The sequence below is a fragment of the Hevea brasiliensis genome, chromosome 1, assembly GCF_030052815.1.
Source record: "Hevea brasiliensis isolate MT/VB/25A 57/8 chromosome 1, ASM3005281v1, whole genome shotgun sequence".
Lineage (NCBI taxonomy): Eukaryota > Viridiplantae > Streptophyta > Magnoliopsida > Malpighiales > Euphorbiaceae > Hevea > Hevea brasiliensis.
In genome coordinates, this window is record NC_079493.1 from 69,221,487 (window position 1) to 69,231,148 (window position 9,662).

A 9,662-nucleotide genomic window follows, 5' to 3' on the forward strand; every position below is an offset into this window, starting at 1 on the left:
TACAGTATACCCGAGTAAGTAATGCCACCTGGTGTACCGGCACACTCTAATATTTCTCAATTAATTTAGAAAATGCTTTTGCACATAATTTATGAAATACAAATTATTTAAACCATTTATCAAAAGTATCATGCATTTAAGGTTCCGAAAAATTTTAAGAAAATCCGGCGGAGTACCGGCTAAAAATGGAGAAAACCGTTCTTCGGAACCTGTTAAAAACACTTCCAATACTTTTATTTCATCATCTCAAACTCCAATATCCCAAAATCTCAACAATATTTCTCAAACATTCATTATCAACACCAAATTCAATATCATGATTTCCACATTTCAATTTCCATTTTCATTCATCATTCACATGTGATGTTCGCATGTAAATCACAAGTAAACATCTACTTTTCCATTAACAAATACAATTTTCATAATTTACATATACATCAAAATATATTACATGAGATCAAATACATATGAGAAAATACAAATCTACTACAAAATATCAAAATGACAAACTGACACCTAGTGCCCTACCGATGCACTGCAGGTAGTGAGGTGACACAGACACTGAGCAGAACTGTCAGATGGACTCACCCAGTCTGTGGTCTACTGGGCTCACGATCGGGATCTCCAGTACCTACGCGTGGCAAAAGCAACGCGCTAAGCAATAATGCTTAGTGGTGCAATAATATAATAGAAGAAAATAGCAAAAAAAATAAATGTGTATGCAAAGTGTATGCTTTCTTTGTTTGATTTTGGTATATTCATTAATTCATTAACTTTGTTCACTTTTATTCATTTGGTTGCCCCAAGTAACCTACACTAGACGACTGGACTGGATAACGGGTAAACTGGCACTGGGTACCTAGTACCTCGGGCCGTCACACCATTGGTTGCATATGCATCTCCCGGTGTGCAGTGAGCGACTAACAAGTCAGTAAATAATGTCAGGCACAAGGCCAAGTCTCAATGTAAAGTCAGAATGGCTAAAAGCCATGAAATCACAGAATGGCATTGTTGCCATGTGCAGTACTGCTAACGGAACCCTATTGGCATGCCAAACTATCCAAACCAATCTTGTTAGGTATACTAGGGCATTTGAAACTCTTAAATTTGTCAATTTGTGAATTTCAACTTTTTTGGTGTCACTATTCATCATTGGTCAACAAAAATGTTGACTTTTAGAATAAAAATGTGTACATTGCCTTTGGCACTCCCAACATACCACATTTGGTGTTTAAAACTTGTTGGCATTAAGTGTTAATGCAATTTCAAAGTGTAACCCACACTAGCAGAAAATTTCAGTTTTGATGCCCTAACTTCACTGTTCCATTGGATACTGTTACTGTTGGAATTTGAAGAAATGTAAAACATGAAAGTTGTTCCTTATTTTGTCTAGTTGAATTTCCTTTTTTGAATCACTCCATTTGGAGTTTTGTAGCTCCAGATATGGCTCAAAAACCCAAGCTGCCCGGATTTCAAATTCTGCAGATTTACCATATCTACAGTAACATGAACAGTGACTTAAGTCACTTGGTTGACTGGGTTCTGGCCATAATTTGGGGTAGGTTCCTTCATGAAAGTTGTTTGTCTATGTCTTAACTTGTTGCTGTAAAAATTTCAGACCAATTGACCAAATCTACAGTGAGTTATGGCCAAATGAACAGTTACTGTTCATTTGGTCAAATTCTGCAGAGGCAGTTTCAGGGTTCCGGATTGGGGCCAAGTTTTGGTCCTCTTGCTTTGGTCTTTTGGGCATGGTTTCTTCAGCAAAAATGTGCCATTATAAGCCTAGTTTCATGTCCAATTGGCCAAAATTCAATTGGACTTACACAGCCCAAGTTATGGCTGTGCAAAGGGACTGAAATTTCAGTCCCTATGCTGCTGTCCATAGGGCAGATTTCACCTCACTTTGCCATAGCATTTTTCAGTCCCATTTATGGTCAACATATCTAAAATGGTCACTAATTGACCATTACAATGTGCCCTAACAATTTCCTAAGCCAATTCACATTTTCACCCTTCCAAACCCTAATATCCAACTAAATTTACTCATGAACTTAATTAACATACTTAGTTTAATGTCCATGTGTTTTAATACTTTAACCATCATTTCTAGCCACTTTAAATTTATCAAAACAATCAACCTCATACTTCTATAGGGCTGCTGAAAATTTAAAGTACCATAACTCATGTAATTTACTTCAATTCTTTAAAATTTCTTAGCTCAAATGATATTCTAACTAAGATTAAAAGAAGGAGAATGAAGTTTGTAGCACTAACCTCACTTAGGGCAGATTTTTCCCACCTCTAAACTTCACTTTCCTTCACTTTCAAGGCTGCCAAAAGGTTGTTTAAGGTGTGTAGTAAAATTTTAATGAAGAGAGGTTAGGGTTTTGTGGTGAAACAAGGGAGAAATTAAGCTTGAGAAGTGAGGTTTAATGGAGTTTGAGAGAGGGAGAGAGGTTCACGTTTTGGCTGCACTAAGGAGAGAAGGATGGCTGCTGAAATTTTGTTGAATTTGGTCTTCTCTTATCTCTTTTAATGGTTAGTCAAACAATGGCTTAAGTGTGATTGGTCCAACTTTTTAAATGATGTCATTTTTGCCTTATTTTTGCATTTTCTTTTCTTTTCTTCCACTACTCATTTCAATTTTCATTTCTAGTAATATTTCTTCATATTCGATGTCATATTAATTATTTACTCAACTGGGCAAGTCGGCCAAAAATCACCTCGGAAGGCGAAATGACCAAAATGCCCTCCGTTTGGCTTAACGGGTCAAAATTGTCTGTACCGATTGAAAAATTTTTCTAAGTATTTTCTTGGCATTCTAATGCCATGGGAACCTCAATTACCCTTCTCTGGAGTCCCAAAATTATTTTATAATTTTTCCCCGTCTAGGGCTCCTCGTTATAGAATCAAGAACTTCCCTCCGATTACCCATCGCTTGGGCACCCTGCTTGACTTCGATTGTATTTTATTTCTAAAATTTTTACTAAATTTTTCTTATTAATATTTGAGTTAATTAGGGTTCCTAACTTTAGTTTAAATATTTTTCCAGACGTTCTAGCTGTCCGGACCGACACCGGTCACCGAATGAGAATGTACTGAGTGGTTAATGGAGGGTGTTACAACTCTTCCTCTAATTTAAATTTCGTCCTCGAATTTACTCTGATGCAAACAGTTGAGGGAACTGTTGCCTCATCGCTTCTTCACTTTCCCAAGTTGCCTCCTCGGTGTTGTGGTGCCTCCAAAGCACTTTCACCTGGAATCGCTTGTTCCTCAACTCTTTCACTTCCCGAGCCAAGATTCGTAGAGGTTCTTCTTCATATGTCAAATCCGGTTGTATTTCAATTTCTTCTCCGAGATGACATGTGAAGGGTGTGAGCGGTATCTTCTGAGCATGGATACATGGAACACATTGTGGATCTTGTCCAGCTCTGGTGGTAAAGCTAGCCTATAGGCCACTGGACCCACACGTTCAATGACTTCATATGGGCCAATGAACCTAGGGCTCAACTTACCTTTTCTTCCAAACCTCAATACCTTCTTCCATGGTGACACCTTGAGGAACACTTTGTCGCCAACCCCATATTCTATTTCTTTCTCTTCGTCGGCATAAGATTTCTCTGTCTCGAGGCAACCTTCGATTAGCTTTGATCAATTTTACCTTGTCCTCGATCTGTTTCACCGTGTCCGCCCTACCAGCTTGTCTTCGCCAATTCAGTCCAAAGACACCGAGTTCTACATTTTCTCCCATACGATTGCTTCATATGGGGCCATTTGGATGCTAGCTTGATAGCTATTGTTGTATGCGACTGCGCCATGGGAGGTATCTATCCCAACTTCCTCAAACTCAATGACACAACTCCTCAAGATATCCTCAAGGACTCGACAAATATTTCATGTTATTGTTATCATTTCAATTCAATATTTGTATCAATTTCGTGGGTTTCAATTGTTTACCGGATTACTCTTTTCGATTGCCCATCCGTCGAGGATGGAAAGTCATGAAATGGAGTTGTGTACCCAAGGATTCATGCAATTTCTTCCAAAATCTCGATGTAAACCTTGGGTCTCGATCAGATATGATGGAAAGTGGGATTCCATGCAGTCTAACTATCTCACTGATATACAATTCTGCTAACCTCTCTAGTGAGTAGTCAGTCCTAACTGGCAGAAAGTGTGCTGACTTTGTCAATCTATCCACTATTACCCATGCTGCATCATGTTTCCTCTGGGTGAGAGGCAGACCACTTACAAAATCCATGGTGACCCGATCCCACTTCCATTCAGGTATGCGTATAGGCTGTAGCAAACCCGATGGAACTTGATGTTCTGCCTTGACTTGCTGACATGTCAAGCATTTAGTCACATAGTCAGCTATATCTCTCTTCATACCAGGCCACCAATACTGAAGCTTCAGGTCATGATACATCTTTGTACTTCCTGGGTGCATAGCATATACACTAGTGTGTGCCTCTTTTAGAATACTGGTCTTCAATTCCCCATCATCTGGTACACACAGTCTTCCTTTGTAATACAGACACCCATCTGCTTCCATCACATAGTCAGTTGCTTTTCCCTCTGAGACCTTGCTCATAATAGCCATTAACTTTTCATCTGCCTTTTGCCCATCTAAAATCTGTCAGAAAGGTGTTTGGCCTCACTTGCAACTCACCAAAATAGCTCCATCTCGAACCAAGGATAGACGGGCATTCAAAGATCTCAGAGTCATGGATTTTCTGCTCAAAGCATCAAGAACTACATTTGCCTTCCCGTGATGGTAGTCAATTACACAAATATAATCCTTCAGGAACTCAATCCATCGCCTCTGTCTAAGGTTGAGCTCCTTCTGGGTTGGCAAGTATTTCAGGCTTTTGTGGTCTGTGTATATGTAGCACTTTTCACCATACAAGTAATGCCTCCATATCTTCAGTGCGAAGATAATTGCTGCAAGCTCCAAATCATGGGTAGGGTAATTTTGTTCATGTGGCCTTAGCTGTCTGGAAGCATAGGCGATCACTTTTCCCTCTTGCATCAACACACATCCTAACCCATTATGAGAGGCATCACTGTAGACCACAAAGTCCTTCCCTGACACTGGCTGTGTTAACACTGGTGCCTCTGTCAACATAGCCTTCAATTTCTCAAAACTGGTCTGACACTTGTCATTCCAGTCAAATCTGACATTCTTGTGTAACAACTTGGTCATTGGAGCAGCTATTAGGGAAAATCCCTTCACAAATCTCCTGTAATACCCAGCTAACCCCAAGAAACTTCTGACCTCAGTTGTATTTCTGGGAGGCTTCCATTCCATCACTGCTTCTATTTTCTTGGGATCCACCCTAATCCCATCAGCTGACACTATGTGTCCAAGGAATGCAATCTCATCCAACCAGAAGTCACACTTGGACAACTTAGCATACAGCTTCTTTTCTTTCAGGGTTTGCAGAACAATCCTCAAATGCTCATCATGTTCTTCCCTGGTCTTGGAATACACCAAAATGTCATCAATAAAGACCACTACGAACCGATCTAAGTATGGATGAAAGATACGGTTCATAAGGTCCATGAATGCCGGGTGCATTTGTTAAGCCAAAGGGCATCACCGTAAACTCATAATGCCCATACCGGTCCTGAATGCGCTTTTGGGCACATCTACATCCTTTACCTCACCGATGATACCCCGATGCGAGATCAATCTTAGAAAATACTCGCTTCCTTCAACCGATCAAACAGATCATCAATTCTAGGCAACGGATATTTGTTCTTCACAATCACTTTATTCAACCGCCAGAATCAATACAAAGCCTCAAAGTCCCATCCTTCTTTTTCACAAACAAGACCTGGAGCTCCCCATGGTGACACATCGGCGTATGAACCCTTTATCCAACAACTCTTGCAATTGAGTTTTCAACTCCTCAACTCGTGGGTGCCATCCTATAAGGAGCAATGGAAATGGGTGTCAGATCTGCAGTTGTCTCAATGGCAAATTCGACTTCCCTTTCTCGTGGCAAACTGTGCAACTCTTCAGAAATACCTGGGAAGTCTCTCACCGTGGGTATGTCACTCAGTTTGGCTTAGCTCGCCTAGTATCAACCACATGTGCTAGGTACGCTTCACTGCCTTTTCTCATTATTCTTCTTGCAATCGTGGTCGAGATGACATTGGACAGAAATCATCCTTTCCCCACAATTGTGATCTCATTACCCTCTGAAGTTTTTAGAGAAATTCTCTTCAATTTGCAATCAACTATTGCCTGATGACGTGACAACCAATCCATTCCCAATATCACGTCAAACTCATGGAAGGGCAACTCAATTAGGTCTACAAAGAATTCATACCTGAATCCTCAACGCAACCCTTGTATACTTTGTTCACTACCACACTGTGGCCCAATGGATTAGTGACCATAATGTCTTGGTCACTCTCCCCTACCAATATCCCCTTTCTACTGGTAGGTTGATGCAAATGTAAGAATGAGTGGATCCTGGATCCACCAATGCATGCACAGGAGTATTGTAGAGGGAGAACGTACCCCTGATGACGTCCGGGGCATCTTGTTCCTCCTGAGCTCTCAAGGCATAATTTCTGGCAGGTGGTCTGTTATCTGGCCTCTCTGCTGGCTCAGATGTAGGCCTCTGAGATGGTCCCACAGCTGATTTACTGCACCTTCTACCCCTTGGTGGTGCAGAGCGTGTCCGTCTACTTGTGTCGAGCAAACAGTAGTAGTTCTGCGTGGGCGGTTCCTCGATTGATGTTCTCGTCGACCCACATCTCAAGCAAGCACCGCCACTCTCCAACATTCCCCCTTGTGCCATTTCTCGCGGTGTGGACACGCAGAAGATCTTGGGCCGGGTCCCTGAACCCCATCCTCGAGAGCGCCCACCGATGGTGTGGACCGACCTCTCCTAGGGGTGAATCGTGGCTGGCCCCCGAGACCGACCACGACTCGTGGCGACCCGAACTCTGTGCAGAGGACCCTTAAACTTCTTCCCAAATCCAGGTGGAACTAGACCGACTGGTCCCTCTTCTGTCTCTCCTTCCAGTCCGCTCATTGATTCTCACTTTTTCAACCCTTATTACAGCTTCCACAAGCTTGCTAAAATCTGTGATTCACAAGGCAGTGACCAGTATCTTGATATTGTCATTAAGTCCCTCTTCGAATCTCTTGCACCTTTCAGCCTCATAATGGACTATCTACATTCCGTAGCGGCTTAATCGGACGAATTCTTTCTCATACTCAGACCGACAATTGTCTCTCGCCTCAGTTAATAAATTCCCTTCTTCTCTCTTCCGTATACAAGACCACATATTTCTTCTTGAACTCAGAGAGGAAGAAGTCCCAAGTTACTGACTTCTGGCTGCACTTCATCGACACGATGTCCCACCATCCGTAGGCATCATCTTGTAACAAGGATATAGCAGCTTCTAAGTTCTCGCCTGGGTGCAGTGGAGTTGTTTTAAGACTCGCCTGCTCGGTTCAACCAATTCTACTGCAATGAGTCATCTTCTCTCTTGCCATAGAAGTCCACAGCCCAAATTTTCTTAACCTTCCAGTGTGATTTACCGTGGAGCCGGTGGTGGTGGTGGTGGTGCCGGCATTACCCCACCATCTGTCTAAAGAAGTCGGCCATTTGTTGGAACATGGCTCGTGGAGGCCGAAAGGTGCTCGCTGAGTCGGGCGAGCGCATTCTCTCATGCCCCAGCCTCACCGCCGCAGTGGAGCATGACTCTCCACTTCCTCCTCAACGGCTCTCTGTGATGAAGGATCCATATCCTATTCAAAATAAGAAAAATAAACAGATCTGCGTTAGTGTCACCTCGACTCTTACAAATGCAATGCATGGTATGGACTCAATCTAGGCCCAGAAACGCCTAAACCGTGCTCTGATACCACTAAATGTGACAACCCTTACCCGTGTACAGTATACCCGAGTAAGTAATGCCACCTGGTGTACCGGCACACTCTAATATTTCTCAATTAATTTAGAAAATGCTTTTGCACATAATTTATGAAATACAAATTATTTAAACCATTTATCAAAAGTATCATGCATTTAAGGTTCCGAAAAATTTTAAGAAAATCCGTGAGTACCGCTAAAAATGGAGAAAACCGTTCTTCGGAACCTGTTAAAAACACTTCCAATACTTTTATTTCATCATCTCAAACTCCAATATCCCAAAATCTCAACAATATTTCTCAAACATTCATTATCAACACCAAATTCAATATCATGATTTCCACATTTCAATTTCCATTTTCATTCATCATTCACATGTGATGTTCGCATGTAAATCACAAGTAAACATCTACTTTTCCATTAACAAATACAATTTTCATAATTTACATATACATCAAAATATATTACATGAGATCAAATACATATGAGAAAATACAAATCTACTACAAAATATCAAAATGACAATCGACACCTAGTGCCCTACCGATGCAATCGCAGTAGTGAGGTGACACAGACATCGAGCGTAATCGGATGGACTCACCTGGCCTGTGGTCTACTGGGCTCACGATCTCAGTACCTACGCGTGGCAATAGCAACGAGCTAATCTATAATTCTTAGTGGTGCATTAATATAAGATAATAAAATAGAAAAACAATAAATGTGTTTGCATATTGTAGGCTGTCTTTCTTTGATTTTGGTAAATTCATTAATTAATTAACTTTGTTCACTTTTATTCATTTGGTTGCCCAAGTAACCTACACTAGACGATCGGATGGATAACGGGTAACCGCACCGGGTACCTAGTACTCGGCCGTCACACCATTGGTTGCATATGCATCTCCGGCAGGCAATGTAATAACAAGTCAGAATAATGTCGAGCACAAGGCCAAGTCTCAATGTAAAGTCGAATGGCTAAAAGCCATGAAATCAGAATGGCATTGTTGCCATGTGCGATCGCTAACGGAACCCTATTGGCATGCCAAACTATCCAAACCAATCTTGTTAGGTATACTAGGGCATTTGAAACTCTTAAATTTGTCAATTTGTGAATTTCAACTTTTTTTGGTGTCACTATTCATCATTGGTCAACAAAAATGTTGACTTTTAGAATAAAAATGTGTACATTGCCTTTGGCACTCCCAACATACCACATTTGGTGTTTAAAACTTGTTGGCATTAAGTGTTAATGCAATTTCAAAGTGTAACCCACACTAGCAGAAAATTTCAGTTTTGATGCCCTAACTTCACTGTTCCATTGGACACTGTTACTGTTGGAATTTGAAGAAATGTAAAACATGAAAGTTGTTCCTTATTTTGTCTAGTTGAATTTCCTTTTTTGAATCACTCCATTTGGAGTTTTGTAGCTCCAGATATGGCTCAAAAACCCAAGCTGGCCGGATTTCAAATTCTGCAGATTTACCATATCTACAGTAACATGAACAGTGACTTAAGTCACTTGGTTGACTGGGTTCTGGCCATAATTTGGGGTAGGTTCCTTCATGAAAGTTGTTTGTCTATGTCTTAACTTGTTGCTGTAAAAATTTCAGACCAATTGACCAAATCTACAGTGAGTTATGGCCAAATGAACAGTTACTGTTCATTTGGTCAAATTCTGCAGAGGCAGTTTCAGGGTTCCGGATTGGGGCCAAGTTTTGGTCCTCTTGCTTTGGTCTTTTGGGCATGGTTTCTTCAGCAAAAATG

The 9,662-nt window shown here is 41.1% G+C and overlaps 1 long non-coding RNA gene across 2 annotated transcripts; it reads right to left on the minus strand.

Moving 5' to 3' along the window:
• Positions 1–374: 374 nt before the first annotated feature.
• On the minus strand, positions 375–6,657 carry LOC131178758 (uncharacterized). 2 transcript variants are annotated; one of them, XR_009147762.1, is made up of 2 exons: positions 6,536–6,657; positions 375–631 (listed from the first exon to the last, which is right to left on the minus strand). It is a non-coding gene; the product is annotated as an uncharacterized LOC131178758 (long non-coding RNA). The 2 variants fall into 2 exon arrangements; XR_009147756.1 differs by lacking the exon at positions 6,536–6,657 and adding an exon at positions 2,278–2,492.
• Positions 6,658–9,662: the final 3,005 nt, after the last annotated feature.